The sequence below is a fragment of the Arvicanthis niloticus genome, chromosome 4 (assembly GCF_011762505.2).
Source record: "Arvicanthis niloticus isolate mArvNil1 chromosome 4, mArvNil1.pat.X, whole genome shotgun sequence".
In the NCBI taxonomy this organism is placed as follows: Eukaryota; Metazoa; Chordata; class Mammalia; order Rodentia; family Muridae; genus Arvicanthis; species Arvicanthis niloticus.
In genome coordinates, this window is record NC_047661.1 from 115,494,219 (window position 1) to 115,513,371 (window position 19,153).

General features: G+C 41.2%; 1 non-coding gene and 1 pseudogene across 1 annotated transcript; both read left to right on the forward strand.

Moving 5' to 3' along the window:
- Window positions 1-498: 498 nt before the first annotated feature.
- On the forward strand, window positions 499-8,901 carry LOC117707448 (zinc finger and SCAN domain-containing protein 5A-like; annotated as a pseudogene).
- Window positions 8,902-17,645: 8,744 nt separating this feature from the next.
- LOC117707992 (small nucleolar RNA SNORA48) lies at window positions 17,646-17,796 on the forward strand. Its single transcript, XR_004606729.1, has one exon. It is a non-coding gene; the product is annotated as a small nucleolar RNA SNORA48 (small nucleolar RNA).
- Window positions 17,797-19,153: the final 1,357 nt, after the last annotated feature.

The following is a 19,153-nucleotide window of genomic DNA, read 5'->3' on the forward strand; positions in this document are numbered from 1 at the left end:
GCAGTCTTTTATCAATAAATCTTAATTGAATTTTCAAGTAAGAGCCTACAGGGAAAATGTGCTTGCTTTATTTATTTATTTATTTATTTATTTATTTATTTATTGGTTTCCCAAGTGTTGGTGAATATTCCCTGATTAAAAGTAAATGAATAACTTTGCAACAAAGATGAGTTAATGCTCTTAATTTACTCAAATGAAAATCATTCACACATTCCAGGCATGAGGTTTTCACCTGCTGTGTAAAAGTAATTAGCTTTTCTTGTAAACCACACTCAGTACAGTTGGGATATTATGAATAATACTCCTTTAGATACCTTGTCAAATTTCAGTATTTTCAGTGCAATATACATTGAATTCTTAGCTCTGTGGGAAGCAAAATGGATGACTATAATTGTGTATCAGTTACTTTACTCTTACTATGATAAAATATCATGACCAAAAGCAACTTGTAAAACAAAGAGTTTATTTTGCCTTTTTGTTCAAGAGGGAGAGTCCATAATGGCCAGGAAGGCATTGTATGGCAGCACTGGCATACTCCCTTCAAGAAGCCTCTATGTCCGAAACCTCCACAGCCTCTTCATACCGTACCACCAGCAGCATGTGTCTAAATACATGAGCCTATGGGGCAATTTCTCATCCAAATCACTACAATATGCTAATTTCCTGAATAAATAAATAATATGCTGTAACTACATTAATGAAATGATAGGCCATGATAATAGTCTCACAATTAAAAAAAAGTAGGTGGGGCTGGAGAGATGGCTCAGTGGTTAAGAGCACTGATGGCTGTTCCAGAGGCCCTGAGTTCAATTCCAAGCATCCATATGGTGGCTCACGACCATCTGTAAAGGGATCCAATGCCCTCCTCTGGTGTGTCTGAGGACAGCTGCAGTGTATTCATATACATAAAATAGATAAATAATTCTGTTGAAAATAGATATTTTAACACTTTGACATAAAGAAAGCAATGGCTAAAGCATTTGGAATTGTAGTTTTAAATGCCTCTGAAATGTTCAGAGTGGATTTTTTTTTTCTTTTTTTAAGACTGGGCTTCCTTCAATATGATCTGTCTCCACTGAGTTCTTCCAACGGAAGAGCCAGTACTTAGATGCTGACAGTGTACTGGGAATGATCCAATGCAGAAGGCAAAGTGAAGAGGCCAAACCGAGACAGACCAATATCTCTCCAAGGGGACATGCCAATAACGGGAATGTTGATGAGCAAAGTTCAGCAGCAGGCTGCTGGGGATCAATTATGTTGGAAGTCCAGAGAAATGGTATTCTGTGTGTGGGAGCAAATGAAGACTGATACAGGAGACAAAACAAGGGCTGTAGCAGGATGTTGGTTGGCGTAGCCAGGGAGTCAGCTGTGGCTGTTGGTTTTTTGGTAAAGACTCATCACTTGTGTTTAGAGGAAGTACTGGAGCAGGAAAACAGTGTAGTTAGGAAAAAGGAAGGCCTATGCTCTGAGTGGAGGCTAGGGGACTAGGAAAACTATAAGCAGCCTACTACTAAATGGGGACTGTCCTCTGGGATCAATCAGGTCTGTATTTTTGGCTTCCTCTGACTGATCCTACATTGGAAATGGGAAGAAAACGTAAGAAAGTTGTAGTTATTTCTTGAGCTCTGCTCATTTACTGTGACTGTTATGAGAATTATTTTAATTTCTGGGTTTGTTTGATAAATATGGTAGACTTTGTTTGACTTTCAACCATATAATTTTCAAATAGAAGAATGACTTTCTGTAGACAATGGGTTGGTCTCCTAGGCTGGTCACAGCAGGTTACAGGTAAGAGTCTTTAGAGTCTGGCCACTGTCTGCGTGTTCAGTCTCTTGATGCCATAGTATCACCTTGCGTGAGAGTGGAAAGCCTTGCAGACCCTCATTTACCCACTTCTAACCCTCATGGTTACTGCTTTGGAGTGATTTGTGTGCAACAAGTTCTCAGTTTCAAAAAAAGTCCCCAAGCTTGGGAAGAGACACATGCTATTTGCAATAAGATACTGTCAGAAAGCTGGCCCTTTCTTGTTTTTGTATTTATTTATTCATTCATTCATTCATTCATTCATTCATTTTTTTTGGTCTCACTGGTATTGGTTACATCTGAAAGTTCCAAATAAGAATAAATAAGTTCAAGTTCTGAGTGGATGTACACTTGGAGGAGGGCACTATTTAATCCAGAAGTAAGATCCACTTGCCCCAGATTGATTCTGGGCAGCCTATCCTCCAAGAAATAAGAGCAAAGGTCTGCAGAGCTTCCCATTAGTTGGTTGTCACAGTGCTGTAACTCAACAGCTGATAGCAACAACTGAAGGAAAGAGGTTCATTTCGGCTCACAGCTTGAAGGATAGAGTTCACAGTGGTGGGGAAACTGTAGAATTGGAAGTGGAAGGGAGATGGCTGAATTGAGTCTTCAGTCAGGAAACAGAAGTTAATGATTCTCCTAAACTATACTGGCTACTTTCATGTCAACTAGACACAAGCTAGAGTCATCAGAGAGGAGAGCGCCTCAACTGAGAAAAATGCCTCCGTAAGATGAGCTGTAAAACATTTTCTTAATTAGTGATCCATGGGGGAGGGCCCAGCCCATTGTAGGTGGTGCCATTCTTGTGCTCACCAGGATTCTATATTACATTGTATTATACAATGTATCCAGGTGTCCTGGCTTCTATAAGAAAGGCCGAGCAAGCCATGGGGGAGCAATCCAGTAAGCAGCATCCCTCCATGGTCTCTGCATCAGATCTGGACTCCAGGTTACTGCCCTGTTTGAGTTCCTGTCCTGATTTTGTTCAATGATGAACTATGATGTGTAAGTGTAAGCTGATTAAACCCTTTCTTCCCAGTGTGCTTTTGGTCATGATGTTTTGTTGCAGCAAGAGAAACTATAAGACAAGTTACAGTGGGATATTGCTTTGACAGACCTGACCATGGTTTGAGGAGAATTGTGGAAAAACTTTGGAATTTCAGACTAGAAAAGCCATTGAATGTTGAGACCTCAGTGGGCTGTTCTGTGGGAACTTGGAAGGCAAGAATGTTGAGAGTATTGCAGAAGATGAAGGCCTGGATTGTGGAGTTTCAGAGGGAATCTGTGGTTCTGGTTATGTGTGGCTCAAGAGTCAGCTATAATTAACAAAAGAAACTGGCACCCTTGAAATGAAACCTTCTCATTGATGGAACATTTGATGTTGGTTATATGAAGCTAAGAAATTAGTGGTGATTAGAAAGAGACCAGCATTGCTGAGATGAAATCTTCTGGGACTGTTTCTGAACAGTCGGTACACAGAAATTGTGCTCCAGAGGCAGCCAAGGCTGTACCTCCTGCTGGCAGCTGAACTTGGTAGTGTAAGAGTCACCCAGGTAGAAGAAATGACAGGTTCATGGAGAACAACTGAGGCTCGGCACTATGAGAGGTTATTGGTGATGGTGCAGCCTCAGTGATAGTTGAAGGCCCAGGATCGAAGAGGTCATGCAGAGAAGCTGAGGCTTGGCACTATTAAGAGAGCCTGTGAGAGGCTATTGGTGAAAATGTATCCCGGTTGCAGCAGAAGACTCTAGCATTTTGGAGATGCCTGTACCATGGGATGAACAGCAGCAGTGGGGAGTAAAACCTGCCTGTGTGTGCTGCGGGGGCAGAGCTGGGAGCATGATCCAAGGCCTTTGTCAGAGCCCAGAAGATGCTGAGTGAATCCTAGCTATTGGACACTGAGTTATTTACACTGTTGGGGGTTGGTTTTGGTTTGTTCAGATTGTGACTGTGCCATGCTTCTTCCCTCTTGAAGTAAAAATGTATTTAACTTATTTTTTATTTTATAGGAGCCCACAGAGATTTTGGTTTTTTAAAGAGATTTTAGGTTTTCAAAGAGATCTTACATTTTAAAAGGATTGAATTTTAAAGTGTTTGAATTTGTAGACTGTGGGACTTTTTAAGCTTGTAAAACGTTTTATATTGTGATGTTGATGTTACTGTGTCATCTGGGCGATGAACAAGAAAGGAAAGCTAGTGAATTAACAGTAATTTATTTATGTCATGTAGTCGATGGGTCTGTTGTCCTGGCTAGTTTTATGCCAACTTGCTTTTGGCTATAGTGTTCCATTACAGCATTAGAAATGGTAAGACTGCCTTTCTTCTCCATTTCTCTTTGTTACCCAATTTGATTTACAAGCCCATGGGATGGTGTCATTTACTTTCAGTGTAGTTTTTCTCTCCTTAGTTAAACCTCTCTGTAAATAGCATCACAAGACTCTTCACAAGCACATCTGGAGGTATGTCTAGTAGGTGATTCTAAACCCGACCAAGTTTACAGTCAAGATTAACCATCATATTGGCCAGAGCTAAATCTTCAAGAAGTCCAGCCTGGTCAACCTGCATTTAAGCTCCTGATCATATGCAAGAAATGACTCATAGTTCCTGTAAATGTAAATCAGAGTCACAGCACTAGGGATAGAGCCAGGGTTCTTCTCCATCTTGTTACAAGATTCTGGTCCCTGACCACCTGAGGCTAGGGGTCAAGACTTCTTTGATGTGCTTTAAAGACCCACAGATGAAGGACTGGGAAACCTCTTCTCGAGCATGATGCCAGAGGTACCAGCCTTCTCTGCTACCCTAGCAATACAACAGGTTACCTGTATGTGTGTGTTGTGCTCTTCTCTCTGAGTTTTTCCCCCAATAAACTTTTCTCAGGTATAATTTGAATATTCGTAGACTGGACTTTAGTCTGCTTTATGTGGCAATAAGTTATTTTATTTAATTACAATGGAATCAAACCTCACTTCTTTTTGTCAATTAAATAAAAAAGGAATTTTAAAAAAAAAAAAAAAAAAAGCTGTTGTTTAGCGTTTAGATGTCGTTGGAGGCTTGTGGAGCCAGACACAGATGGGAAATTATTCCACAGAATCTTAAGGAAGGTGATGCCAATTCCCTTCTCTGCCCAGGTGATGCCTGTGCCAGGACCTTGACCTAGAAACCAGTAAGAAAGTGTACACAATGCTGCTGCTACATCTAAGAGAAGCTGCAGTTCTGCATTTCATGCCAGTAAGTTTAGGCTCTGACGAGAGTGTTCTGCTTGTTGCTAACAACTCTTCATTTAGACAGCATCCCTCTCAAAATACTTGCTGCCATCATGGGCCATCGCTCTAACATTTCCTTCACAGCTCAGGCAGACGCTCTGTTTGCCTTAGTGAAGGCTTTAGGGATGAGCATGTTACTCAAGAGCTCTTTTCAAGCTTGTTTTGTGTTGGTGTTGACATGGACAGAGTATCTTAGATTGTGTGGATACTTCTCTTGGTAGTCGTGATATAATCAGCCTCCTATTAAAAGCAAGGCAGATACTGGGATGAGCAAAAGGCAGCAAAACTGTGGAAGCATGTTGGGGGCCGACTTTTAGCAGAAAGCGGCTATCAGCTTTGCAGCCATCTTGAGCCATATACCCTGACATGAGACTTGGATTACAATAGCCTACAACAGCTGAGAACACTCCAATAATCTTGGTTTAGATACCTTGAGATTAAAGGTGTGTGAGATTAAAGGTGTGTGAGATTAAAGGTGTGTGAGATTAAAGGTGTGTAATTTAAGAGTATGATTTAGAAGTATAGAGATCAGAGTTAGAGACAAGACCTAAAGGCATGATTAAAGGTGTAACTTAGAGGCGTGGCTTAGAAGTAAGACATAAAATGCAGAGGCAGACAGTAGGATTAAGACATTAGGGAGACGAGAGAGAGAGATTCATACACATCAGACATTAGGTAGAATCTGCCCTGACCCTTGCTCTTGCTGAACCCCCGACCTGCAGGCCAGAGCAGCAGCTTGGGCCAGGATACAGTGGCCGCCCAAACGTGGGTTGGCCCGAGCCTCAACATTTTGCCTGGGCTGCAACATTTATTTTGGCGCCCAACGTGGGGCTAGTGTGGACCCCAACATTATTTTGGCTCCCAACGTGGGGCTAGTGTGGACCCCAACAGAAGCAGCATTAGGATGGTGTGTCTGCAAGTCAACACATGCATTCAGCCCTCTGAAGAGGGGAGGACTAGATTCTCCCATGAACTAGAAGTTGCGAGCTTTGCCTGTTCTTTGAGTCATAGCCCCACAGGACACCTTTTGAAATTTTGACTTGGAGAATGTGAAGGCACCACTTTTGTGTTGTTTTAAACCACAAAGACTATGATCATGTGTTAAAATAGCAGTAAGATCAACACCTTTTCCTTTCAGAGAGACGAGGAATAGAGCAAGACCGTAGAGAGAACTCTGAAGGATAACAAGAATAACAACTGTCATCTAGTTGAAACCTCTGGTATAGCTGTTTCTAAACAGCACAACCCTGCACATTACAGTTGTTTGAGCAATGCACGTTTTCAAGATCTGAATAATATAGAGAGTGTTTTTGCCACCTCCAATTGAATTTTGACATGACAGGGCAGCTATCCTAGCTTCGAATTTTCTATAGCTTCTCCAGACAAGTGAAAGTCAATACCTTAGAATCCCGAGCTAGCAAAAGGCAGCCCTATAGATTACAATACCATAAGTCACAGGCATAAATATGGAGTCTGAATGATAAAAATCTCTGGACATGTAATAATAAATTATCTCCATGGTCTTGTGGTTTGCAACCATTTTTTTAACAAGATATCATAACTACAATAGCACTGAAAAATAGATTAAAATGTAGAGTTTAGAGTTAGGTATGGTAGCACATATCTATAATACCATCATTTGTGAGTTGAAAGCAAGGTGACTCTTATCTACAACACAAATTTAAGGCCATCCTGGTCTACCCAAGATGTCTCAGTTCCTACTTTTAAATTAAGAATTTATGCCCACCAAAAGACACTATTAAGGAGTGAAAGAAGAGACAAAGATTAAAACCAACCAACCAACCAACCAACCAAAGAAACAAACAATTAACCAACCAGCTAACCAAACAATCAGCCAACCAAACAATCAACCAACCAACCAAGGCGTGAAGGTGATAGGAGATGAGGTGGGAGGTGCACAGATTGTATAGGGGGCATGGAGGGCAGAGTTTGGGGTAGATGGGGTGAAGATATACTGTATCTATATATACAATTGTGAAAGAATAGATAAAAGATGAATGAAAACAAAGTCAAAATAATGAAATTTCTGGTTTACATAGTACACTTAAATAGATATTGACAAAGTTTCAAAGTGATTGCACTGACCTGGACACTGATACAATGACTTTAATAACATCATATGGAATGTTTATCAAAAGATAAGTTTACAAGGCTGGTTAAGAATCAAATGGTTGACAATAGTTGAGTATTAGCAATGACACAGGGAAACTGGAACTCTTATACTCTGACTATGTGAATGTTCATTGGTACAACTACTTTCAAAATTGTCAGTTTCTTTTAATGGGTTTACTATATAGTTCAGACAGTTTATTACTAAATATTACTATTTTATTATATATTGCTATTTTTATTATATATACTATATATACTTGTATTACACACACACACACACACACACTCAAGAATGATCATAACAGGGCAGAGAACCAGCACTTTGCAGAGAGATCTGAGAAGACAGGAGACTGTGGACTCGAAAACAGGACTAGCAAGGTATCTGGACCAACATTGAGCCTATCTCTGTGGCAAAATGGATAGGCCAGTTTACATAGGAGTCACTTCAAAGTTTTCCTAAACCAAGGGGAATATTCACCACAGATATGGCTATGTGCCATCAGATAGCCTCATCAGATCAGGGTAACCACTATCACTAATATCCCAGGTAAAATATGGAGAAAAGAAAAACTACAACCCTGATTTTTGGCACACGAAGTTCTGAGGTTTTAGACCCTTTGAACCAGAACCTGAGGAGGATCTCTGAGCTATGCTATCAGTGGCTGAAGCCGAACCTGAACAGCAAGAAGGAGATCCTGGTGTTGGAGCAGTTCATAATCTGTATGCCACCAGAGCTGCAGGCCTTAGTGAAGGAGAGCAGAGTGAAGAGCTGCAAAGACCTGGAAAAGATGCCGAGGGAAGGGAAATCCCACAAGTGGTCCATAATCTACTCCCATAGACAGGCATACCTCCTTCAGGATCCCAGCGTTGAGAAGGCTGAAGCCCCAGAGGATAAATGGGATCATATGGATTTGTCCCAAGAGCACCTATCAGATGAGAGCCAGGAGTCTCTCAACAAAGGCCAGGCCAGCCTGGAACTGCAGAACCTCTCAGAGACTGAAGACCCATCTGCAAGCCAGCTGGTTCTCTCAGAGTAAAGGGTGCTGTGCTGCCCCAAGAAGACACTGTTGTGGATGCTGTACCATGATTCACCCATGTTCTGGAAAGAGATTTAGCCTTGAATAGGAATATTCAGAGTATTTGTGGTTTCCACTTACCCACTTCCCAAGGAGTGGCCTCCTATATGAGCAATACAGAAGATGGGCTAGAGGCTGCTAACCCACAGCCTGCTAACCCACAGCCTGTAGAACAAGTTAACATTCTTGCTGGCCAGGCTTGGTTTCAGTGTACTGAATGCAAGAGGTTTCTTTACAGGTCTCACTTTAACCTCCACCAGAGGTCACACACAGGTGAGAGCCCCTTCAAGTGCAACTTGTGCAACATGGCCTTTGTACAGTCATCGGATCCGAGAGTCCACCAGTGTGTCCACACTGGGGTGAAGCCCTACACGTGTATAGTCTGCCAAACAGAATTTGCCCACTGGTCCACCCTACAGGGTCACAATTGGGTCCATGTGAAGGAGAAGCCTTATGTGTATAAGAATTGTGGGTGATGCTTCTGCCACAAGGGCAACCTCACTGTTCATTTCTGCATCCATCGTGATTTGAGATCCTACATCTGCAAGAAGTGTAATGTGGTTTTTTGACAGCAGGGGACTTGGAAGCAACACATGAAACCCCACTTGAGAAAGGCATCTGGGTAATTCTGGATCCAGTTTTTTCCCCTGGAAAGACTGAGATTGACATCTTTTCCCAGAGAAATGGAGGCTGGGTTGCCCCTAGTCCATGAGGTCTCATCCCTTCATGGTCATTGTGTAGAATGTTCATTGGTGGTCCGTTTCACTATACCTCTTGGGTTTTCATTAGTTTGAGATAGGGTTAGAACATATATACTAAAAGTTAAATGTTTTAAAATTAAATTTTCATTTGTTTAAAAAAAAGAATGATCATAACAGGTTTATTATTGCAAAAATCTATAAACAACCCAAATCTATATCAGTCTAATAACAGAGAAACCTAAGGTAGTATATCCATACAATGAAATATTATTCAAAAATTTGATACTGTATGCAACAAAATCAGTGAATCTCAGAGACACAATGTTGTGTCAAAGAAACTTTGCACAAAATATGTATTTTATGAACCATGTTAAGTGAGTAACAAAAGCAGGCAATGCTAATTTAAGAGAGATTAGGATAGATTTGGAATTGCAAAAAGGAGGGGTGTTTGTTTGTTTTGTTTTGTTTTTGTTGGTGGTTGTTGGTTTTATTGTTGTTGTTGTGTTATATATACTTCATTATTCTGGGTTCCAGTTACATAAGAGCATTTATGTTAGCCTGCTTTCTGCTCATGTGTCAAAGCACCCAAGCTAAATGCTTTTGAGAAGAAAGATTCATTTAACTCATGTTTGGCTGTGACTTTGAGGCCCAAGTCAAGGCAATCAAATGTGGCATGAGGTTCATGGAAGCACAGACACAGGAGGTGCCAGGACTCAAGTTCCTTCCTATAATGTCCCACCAGTGTCTAATAGTGCTACACCTCTGATACCAAGCCTTTAGGGGGCACATCAGATCAAATCTATAATAGTATTTATAAGTAAAAAAAAAATCTAGCTACATCAAAAGACACAGAGAGGTGAACTTGAGTTAGCATTCTAGTGGATATTCAGTGGGTGGACACTGGGGCATGCTCTCAGTTAGAGAGATGCTTTGGAGTGGGTGCTTGGAAATACAGAAAGTAGGAAAGAGTATAGAGTGGGTCATGTGTGTGTGGGGGGTATTGACTGTTTAAATACTATCATCAGTCTTATATATAATTGAGAATGAAGATATTTGACAGCAATGGTGCATAAGGAAGAGAGAATTACTCAACAGACTTAATGGCCTCTGTTTACGTTTGTTTTTTAATTAGTCTTTAAAATCTGACCTCTAGTTTACCCCTTACTGTACCATCTCCAGTTAGAATAGACTAACATTCTCACAAATGGCTACTAGCTGGTATGTTGGACAGCCTGGCTTTTGATCAGAGTTCTCAGGAAGGAGGATTTTGTACCCAAGGACATTTGTGGCAATAAACCATGACAATTTTTGCTTATCTTGACTTCAGAGGAGGCATGATGCTAGTGATGTCTAGTAAGCAGGAGCTACATATGCTGCTGAGAATCCTATAGTACATATGGATCACCCTTTCTTAATCCTAATGAAGAATTGTTCTGTCTAAACTGTCCATAATCTGGGAATATAGTTCACGGTAGAGCACTTGCCTAGCATGTACAAAACCTGAACTTTAATTTCAAGCGCTGAAAAAGTTAATAAAAAAAAAAGTCAATTGCAACATATGAAATTACTATGCAGAAATCTGTAACTTAAATAACATTTTAAAATGTATAACTAATAACTCAATGTTGGAAAGGAGGAAAATAATGAGTAAAAATTGCTTGACTAATGCAAAGAAGTAGGAGAATTGAAAGAAAAATACAGCACAGGTGGGTTAAAAACAACAGCAACAGGAAATTACATTAATAAAAATGAACAAATATTCCTACTCAAGACTAACATTGTTAGGGAGAGAGAAAGTCTCCAATGTTGCAAAAGAACATTGATTTATCTGTTTGTTTGCAAAACTTTGGACCAAACCCAGGCCCCATACATTCATTACAAGCAAGTCAGCTGCATCTTCAGCCTCCAAAGGAGAGATTTTAAATGTATGGAGGTGAGAAGCTAAAGATAAGTGTTGAATAGTCTGGACCATAAAAAACTGTGTTCCAGCAAGAGTGGCATGGCTGCCCTACTGTCAAACAGATTCTAATGCAGCGTGTGCCATTACAAGCAAAGAAGATGTTTCAGACTTTAAAGCGGAACGGTGGAAGTGGAATACCAGATGATATTACTTTGCTGATGTAAATCACCCAGCGTCTCTTCCAACGTCCTTGTATTGACCTTGGATAAAGCTCAGACAGCAATTGTGATGAACGAGATCCTCCACACATCACCTGCATCGCCTCTAACAACTTATCACTTCTGCCTCACATTTTATCCTTAAGGGCACTGAAGAATGCACAGCTGTGCAAAATCACCAACTCTTTCTATATTCTGTGCTTTCTGCTCTTACCAGTCCGGCCAGTGACTTACTTTGTTAAAATGAGTTTTTAAAACATTGTATTCTGCTCTTTCTATCTACACTCACCTCGTTTCTTGCACACGGTCCTTCACTCAGCTGTATTTCTCTGTACCGACTTCACAAACACTTGTAAAGAATCATTTCTTATAACTTATGCCTTTCAGCTAGTCAGGAAGATAACAGTAGGTACTCATCAAATTTTAGTGAAATTAATTTATACGTGTTGGTAAATGCAGTTATTTACAGAATTACTTGTCATAAAATTGCCTAATCTTCCCATAGTATGATTTGCCAATAAATATAGCACTCTTAAAAACTATATAAATTATATAAACTACAAACTTATAAATTGTTTATATAATTTTGGTTTCTATTTTAAAATAACATTTCATAACTCTTTGATTTTATTAATTGGAGTCATGTAAGTAGCAGATACTATTACTACACCAGGACAACATCTATAAATCTATTCATATTGTTTTTTTGCTATAGATTGCTTGATTTGTGTGTGTGTGAGTATGCATGAGCATCTATGAATGAGTGTGTATGTATGAATGAGTGTGCATGTATGAATGAGTGTAAGTTAGTATGTGTATACGCACTTGTGCATGAGTGTATGAATGTGTGAGTATGTGTGTGTGTGAATGTGTGATTGTATGTGTGTGAGTATGTATGTGTATATATAAGTATGTGAGTGTATATGTATGTGTAGCGCACAGCCTCGCCGATAAGGAGAACGCCACACTCAGGATTCTTCTGACAGCATTTATTGAACAGCTCTCATGATGGTGAAAAGGGGAAGGACGCCGAGCTCAGAAAGCCTGCTGCTTAAATAGAGCTTTGGGAGACGTGCAGATCCCTCATTGGCTCAAATCTTTCATCCAATTGTCATACTCAGTTTTCGAGCCATGCGCAGGCCCATTCTCAAGTAAAGCTTCCTTGAAGAACCAGGAAGCAGAAGCCTGCGCCATCTTTTAATGGCGAATGCGGCTCCTCACATCTCCCCCTTCCTTATTAAACTGCAACAACAATCGAGGACTGTTAGGTTGCTGATCTAGCCCACCGTTCTACGGATAGGCGTTCAAGGCAGTTAAACAGTACAAGACCCTCCACACCTTTTATCCCGTGCAATAGGAACCTGAGCCCCGGGAAGTGTGGAGGACCACCACTAGGATACCTGGTGCAATGGGAACACGAGCCCTCAGGATATCCTGTTAAGTGATGGTGTCTCATTGTTTAAGCAGATTCAACCAGGCTTGAGGGGATGTTCCCTGCTCCACGGCAAACAATGCTTTCGTGATCACCACCTTATCCTTTTGATGTTGTTGTTTGAATTTGCAGAGCAACCAGAGGGTAAGCAGCACTCCCCCAAAGATCATGCAGCCAAATAACCCTACCCCCACCCATTCCTTAAAGTAAGAAAAGATCGAAGTATATACACAAGCAGGAGAACACAGGTGAAAACACTTTACCACGTGCACTATACAGCTGAGGTCACTAAATAGCAAAACAAGCTATGTGGGATAAACAATATATTTATCAGAGTGTGCTTCAGCTGTTATAGGCTTTTGACAACCAAGTCTTTCATCAGGGTATATGGTTCCAGATGGCTGCAAAGTTGATCTAGCCACTTTCTACCAAAGCCATCAGTTTGAACAGCATGAACCCGAGAGACAAGAGACTTAATATCTAAACCGTTGATATAAAAGCAACACACAACTTCCCCTGTTGGAGAAGTGAAAGGTCTAAGCCTTGTACCCACAAATTTATACCAATGAAATCCTTGAATTTTGCATCAGCTTAGTAACAATTATACAGATAAAGACAGCCTAATATTAACCACCTCAGTCCCCAAGTCCAGGGAATTGTGGCGCCGACTCTTCATTAACTTCTTCAAGCTGAACATGGGCGTTGAGATATTAGAAGAGGAATGAGGGGAAGGGTAAATTGATAAGCATCTGAAGTCTGTCTTAACTGCATCCAGCTGGAAGTCCAGGGCATCAGTGAACATGCAGATGATAAGAAGATTCATTCACCAAGGCTGTGTATTCTGTAATATACAAATCTCAAAACAAGTTTTAGTATCAAGATAATTATTTTGATTCTCTGAAATCTAGTGTTCTGGAGGCCTACCTCTGTCATGTCTGATCCATATAATTCTGGAAGACATAACTACTACCTTAATGACCTCATCAGAAAACTCATAGAAAAACCTTTTTTTCCAAATTAGCCTTTTCTTAAGCCAGTAACCAGAAAAACCTTTACATTGAGTTTTTATCCAGAAAAATATTATACAACTCAGAATCACACCCATTTTGAAAGTTAAATCAATTAACATTATCATTCTGCTTAGCTCTGTCTAGAGCAGCCTTCTATTTATTCCTCACGTCTTTAAAGCCTTTTTCATCTGTTTTTACTCACTTATTTCTTGCCCCATTTTTGTTACTATGTAATCACCTTTGTTTCACTTCTGAATTCAGCCAGCTCCGTCAGTCGTCAGTCGACTAGTTCTCCAGCGCAGGAGTGAGGATGACCGCTTCCAATTCCCGTGGTGTCCTTCACTGTATCCCACTTACTGGAGCTCTAACGTTGAGACTCTGTCAGTTCACTGGTTCTCCAGCGCAGGGTGTCTTCCACTGTATCCCGCTTACTGGAGTTCCTTGCAGAAAAGCGTCTAGACTCTCCGCGCCGTCAGTTCTGAATCCTCTGCGAGCCAACAGGGTCCTTCGTGACTGGTCAAAACCCCGAGATGTTCGGCTGAGTGCTGTAAACAAAGTCTCTTATTCAGGCTGTGGAGAGCATCCAACAGCCCTGGCAATAATACCCTGTGATTTTTTTTTTTTGGAGAGGGCAGGAGTGTCCATGGGACCTCTTTGGACAATGATGTGACAAGATGTAACTCACTCCTGGCACTGGAGGTTTTACTTGTTCATGACCGACTTTTCATGTGGTGCTGAAGAGCTAAACTCCAGTACACTTGCACAGTAGGCACCTGACTGATGGAACCAGCCCCCCCAGCTCTCTAGCCCTGTTTGCATCTGTGTGGCTCCTATGAATGTCACCATGGTCTCTGTGAGCTCACATATGTATCTGTCCTATTGTATCTGGAGTCATCCATCACCCATGGCTCTTACAATCTTTCCCTCTCCTCTTCTGCATAGATCTCTGCACCTTCAGAAGAGGGATTTGATGAAGACATCCCATTTGGGACTGAGTGCAGTAAGCACTTTACCAACAAAGCTGTCTTTACAGCACAGCTGTTTGATTTTTTTCTAGGCTGACTTAACAAAATTGTAATCAGTTCATGAATTCACTTGAGAATGTACAGTTTTACATATTCTTGTAAAAAATATGAGCAAATATACTTTGAGAAGAACTTAGAGTAGAATTTTCAGAAATTAGTACAGGACACTGTCATTTAGAAAAACTCAGATAATGTTTGAATGTCTGGGTGTGTTTCAAAATGCATTTAGCTAATTCTACAATTGTCTTTTTCTAGACTTGCAAATTAAAATGGCTAAAGCAGTTTTGCATATAAATCAGTTTTTAACATGGCTGATGATGTTTCTATAATTTCTCAATAGAGGAATTTTGTATCTGTGTTGTGGACCAGCTAAGGATGAAAACTGTAGGTCAGACTGCCTGGATCTTAATTTAAGCTCTGTTCTACCCTTATAAAATCTTGAGTCATTTCCTCAGCCTTTTTTGTTCTGTTTACTTTTATTGTCTTCCGATTTTACTTTGTTTCTTTGACAATCTCATGTAGCTAAGGCTACCCCTGAAGTCCCTATATAGTTAAAGATGTATCTTATCTGTAAAATGTAGATAATGATATTACACATCTCATTGGTTATTCTGAGGCAACGTTTTCTAGGTTTCTATTGCATAGTAAATGCTCAGTAAAGATGAGTGGATGTGGAAGAGAGCTCAATGAAATCAATAAATCATGGAGATAATTAAAAGAATCATCTGACTTGTACTGTGTCTATGCACTACAATAGAACCTAACATTAGGGTGGGATGTAGCTCCATTGATAGAATGATTACTTCACATGAACAGACTTCTGGGGTTCAGTCAGCAATGCTCTGTCAATTGGGCATGGCGGTGCATACCTGTAATCCCAGCACTTAGTAAGTGAAAGCAGGAGGATGGCCATCCTTAACTATACAGGGACTTCAGGGATAGCCTTGGTTATATGAGACTCTGTCAAAGAAACAAATTAAAAGCAGAACAAAATAAAAATAAATATCCCAAAACAAACAAGAAGAAAATCCCTAGTGTTTAGTGAGCATTGTGTTATTTTATGTATATCATGTTGCCTGAATTTTATCTCCTTATGAGTAAACTTGGAAGTTAAGTAAAATGTCCTTAATGTATATTTAAGTCAATGGAAACTCAACAAATTTATACTCAATGTTCTGCATTCAGTTAGGATATTTTGACAGAATCATTTGAAACTGACATTTTAATGTCAAAGATATTTTGGTGAAACCTATAAAGGTGAATCTTTAAACTTTCTAGTTCTTGCTGAAAAATAGAAACAGTTTTATTATGCTCATTTCACATTAGAGAACACATGTTGAAAAAGTTAAAACAATTTAAGAACACACGAAAATCAACCACAATCTCACCATCCAAAGGTAGTGAGTGTTAACACCCTTGGTAGGCATAAGCTCAGACACTGCCAGATATCTACTACAATTGTTCCCTGCATTTCTTGATAATAGAACCAAAATTTTATATGGTTCAAACTAAACCCCCAACATGGGGAGGGTGAGATGGCTCAGCTGGTAAAGGCACCTGCCACCAGGCCTGAAGACCCAAGTTCAATTCCTGAAATCCACATGGTAAAAGGAGAGAATCAATTCCTCTAAGTTGCCTTCCGATCTTGACATGTGTCATGGCCCTTGTATATACTTGCAAGCACACACCATATTTGCATACACACACACACACACGCACACACACACTAAATGTTAACACAGACAAGACATGGGCAAAGCAATACAAGAAGGAAATCTTGTATAGGCATGCTTGGAGATGTAGTTAACTTGAATAGCAATCTTTTCTCTTTTTCTTTTTCTGCTTGGAGTGGCAGACATGCTAGAGGTAACACAACCATTTTGTTGAACAAAGGAAAAAACATCGTATGCAGTCTAGTATAATGAAGCCTGGATTCCTGGTGGCATCATGGGGACATTCTGTCCATCCCATCCTCAACTGCTTACTTTGCAAATTCTTTTTGCAAAGTAACATTTTGATAATCAATTTTAATTATGCTTCTGTTACATGTACTAAATGCGACTTTCATTGAAATACCATCATCTGGAATTTTGTCTATTCATTCAGCACCGAGAGAATATGTTATTAGGATACTGATTAGTCAAAAGTAGCATTATATATTTTATTTGTATATTATAATTTTGTAATAAATACTTAACTATATTTCACTCAGGTAAGTATAGTTATCTTTCCTTCCAGTCACTAATTCTTTAGTGGATTTCCAATTTTGTTTAAGTGGCATTCTGTCTAGCCCCTGGAATACATCCTAATTCATATATATGTTAATTATAATTTATCTGAAAATGACAGCTTGGTACCATTCTGGCCAGTGGACCTTAGAAGTCTACTGAAGGCATCTGGGAAGGATTTCCTACTCTGACAGCACACATGCAGGAGCGCTGCCTCCTCCCTTTGCCCTTTCTTCAGCTTGAGACTTTATGAAAAGACAGTGTTTGGTGCTAAAACAGCCACTTCTAAAAATAAGCAGAGGTAGCACTGATGTTCATATGAAACAATGCAGAGGCTCTGTGCTACTAATCAGGGTTTCTTGTTATAAACCATCGATGAATGCCTTTACTGCAAAAACACCACAGCCTTCTCTATGTCAGATGCTATAGCATATACTGGAAATGCATCAGCTGGCAAAATAAAGATTTTTGTTGTCATAGAACTCACTTGCAAAGGGACAACTGTGTTGCAGAGACACCTGATGGGCTGATGAGCTGGCTCAGGGAGTGGGAGCCCTTGCTGCCCAGGACTTCCTGCCCTGACCCCTAGAACTCACGGTGAAAGGAAAGAACTAACGTACAAAAGTTGTTCTCTGACTTTCATGTGGATGCGTGAGTATGTGCAAGCACACCACATCAGCACTAATAAATGAGTAAATACATTATTAATTCATCAAGTGGCATTATATATTAAGAAGAAGCAAAAGAGGCAATGGAGAAAACAGGGAAGGTGCCCAGGCAGTATGAAAGTGTGGGGTAATTGGGGGTGGTCCACTGAGAAAGACACTGCTGAGAAGGCTGTAAAAGTTGGTAAGACACTCCCTGGCATTGGGCAAAGTGACACCTTGATGGTGGTGGTGCTGTTCTTGTAACAGTTGGGGGCAGAGCTGATGGCAGTCCTTTCTTTGTTCATCCTAGCTTGATGCCTAGCTTTGTGGCCAAAACTGTCTTATTTCTAGGACTAATAATCAAATCAAATCCATGCGAAGAGGAAAACAGAGACCTGAAGATTGCCAGGCTACCCACAGAGCTGCCTCCAGCACATGGTACAGGCAGGTGGTAATGGAAGATGTCACCCAGGAGCCTGCCAGCTACATGGCCAGCCTGCAGTGGTAGATACCACAATGTGAGTATGTGGTGGTCAGGTGGGAGAGAACAAGAAGTGGAGCAGGTTGAGCATTCTGCAGAGAGATGTAATGGGAGACTTGAGTGGGAAGAAAAGTTATCTATTGTGAGTGGCCAGCCCCATCACCTGGGACCATAGTGAGGTCTCAGGCTGAGCTGCTGCTGAGAGCCATGTCTTGAGTCTATGCAGGGATCAGTGTCAATGTCCATGGTTTGAATTACAACTAGAGATGTAGAGAACTTGGAGATGTCCCTGGTTGGAACAGCTGCTGGGAACCATGTGAATATCCAGGGTGCATAACTGGCTCTACATCTCACTGGATGTGGCACTCTGAACAGCTGACCCCATCTCTCCGTAGTGGTAGCACCGGGGAGAGTAGGCTCTGAGCCTTGGCCAGGGAGCAAAGTGGAGCTGGCCATTGTGGCAGGGGTGTGGGTGAGCCAGCCCCGAGAACAAAAGTATGGGAGAGCTGGCCCTGTCACTCCTCGGCTGTGAGGCAGCCTGAGGGGAGGGCGGAGGAAGGAAATTCCCCCCTTACCACCTGGGTTGGAAGAGCTGCCCTCAGGTTTCATGAGAGTAGATTGGGCCCTGTACCTCATCTAAGCTGCACAGTAGAGTTGACCCTGGTGGTTAGGGGAGTAGGTCAGCCATCTTTTACCTTCTGTCATAAGGTAGCCTGGGGGTTGGGGGTTGGGGGAAAGGGCCTCTGCCCTCTGCCCTTTGCCCTTTGCCCTTTGCCCTCTGCTCTCTTCTGCCCTCTGGTCCCTTGCGGCCTGAGAGCTTGAGAACTGGTAAGTTGGCCCAGCCTTTTGCACATGGGAGAGTGGGCCATACATCTTGGCTTGGCAGCACAGTGGACTTGGCTCTGGAGGTGTGGCTGTGGATAAGCTGGCACCCGAGGGCTTGAGAGTAAGAGAGCTGACCCTGCCTCAGGCTGATGATGGCACTGAGTGGCCTAGCTGGAGGAGAGCTGGGGGCTCACCTTGTTGGTGTGGATAAGGATGAGCAGATAGGCCGACCAGCTCAGCTGCCACCCGGGCCCAGAATCAAAACTCTGAATTGACCCACCGCAAAATTAGATTTTGGGTGGGTCCTAGCCAATAACTGAGGCTCACTGAGCCTAGAAAGTTTGTAGAAATTATATAGTTTGTGCTCAACACACGATGTATGTTTCTGTCTACTTTCAATATGAATATGCT